The following is a 1,000-nucleotide window of genomic DNA, read 5'->3' on the forward strand; positions in this document are numbered from 1 at the left end:
TAAAAATATTTCTTCAATTAGCAGATACTTTTAAAACCAATGGAGCTTCTCCTGAGGCAATACGTTTAAGATTATTCCCTTTTTCCCTCAGAGATAAAGCCCTATCATGGTTAGATTCCCTTCCATCCAATTCCATTACGACTTGGGATAACCTTAGAATAGTATTCCTTGCTAGATATTTTCCCCCATGTAAGACCGCCGTTCTTCAAAACCATATAACTAGATTTACCCAAAAGTAAGGAGAATCGATGTTCGAAGCTTGGGAGAGATATAAAGAGTTGTTACGAGCATGCCCACATCATGGTTTAGAAAATTGGTTAATCATTCAAACCTTCTATAATGGACTTCATTATAACACGAAGATGACCATCGACGCTGCCGCAGGCGGTGCTCTGATGAACAAACCTTATCCTGAAGCTAGTGCCCTCATTGAAGATATGGCTCAAAACCATCAATCATGGGGAGTCGAACGAGCGACAGTAGAGAAGAAGGAAGCCCAAGGAGGAGTGCATGAACTAAGATCTATAGACATGATGCAAGCTAAAATGGACGCATTAGCCCTCAAGGTCGGGCATATGTGCATAAACCCGAATACTGTAGCCGTAGTCTCGTCGGATTGTGAGATATGTGGAACCAAAGGACACCAATCCGCAGAATGCAGTCTATTAAATGAAACCCACTCTGAGCAAGTGAACTACACCCAAGGGAACCCATACTCTAATACCTATAACTCTGGATGGAGGAATCGCCCGAACTTCTCCTATAAAAATAATAACCCAATCCAAAATAATGCACCTCCGATACCTAGTTATCAAGCCCCAAGATCAAATCAACCTATGTAACCTGTGCCACCAAAGCCGAGCCTTGAGAAAATTATGGAAAATTTTATCACCGTTCAATCCCAACAAAACAAGGAGTTCGTGAACCAAAACATTCATGTTAACGAATTGATTACTCAGTTAGGAACCAAGGTTGACCAAATAGTTACTCATACTAAGAT

The 1,000-nt window shown here is 41.0% G+C and overlaps 1 non-coding gene across 1 annotated transcript; it reads right to left on the minus strand.

Moving 5' to 3' along the window:
- Positions 1-200: 200 nt before the first annotated feature.
- On the minus strand, positions 201-307 carry LOC127124453 (small nucleolar RNA R71). Its single transcript, XR_007803942.1, has one exon. It is a non-coding gene; the product is annotated as a small nucleolar RNA R71 (small nucleolar RNA).
- Positions 308-1,000: the final 693 nt, after the last annotated feature.

This window comes from Lathyrus oleraceus, chromosome 2 (genome assembly GCF_024323335.1).
Source record: "Lathyrus oleraceus cultivar Zhongwan6 chromosome 2, CAAS_Psat_ZW6_1.0, whole genome shotgun sequence".
Taxonomy (NCBI): Eukaryota; Viridiplantae; Streptophyta; class Magnoliopsida; order Fabales; family Fabaceae; genus Lathyrus; species Lathyrus oleraceus.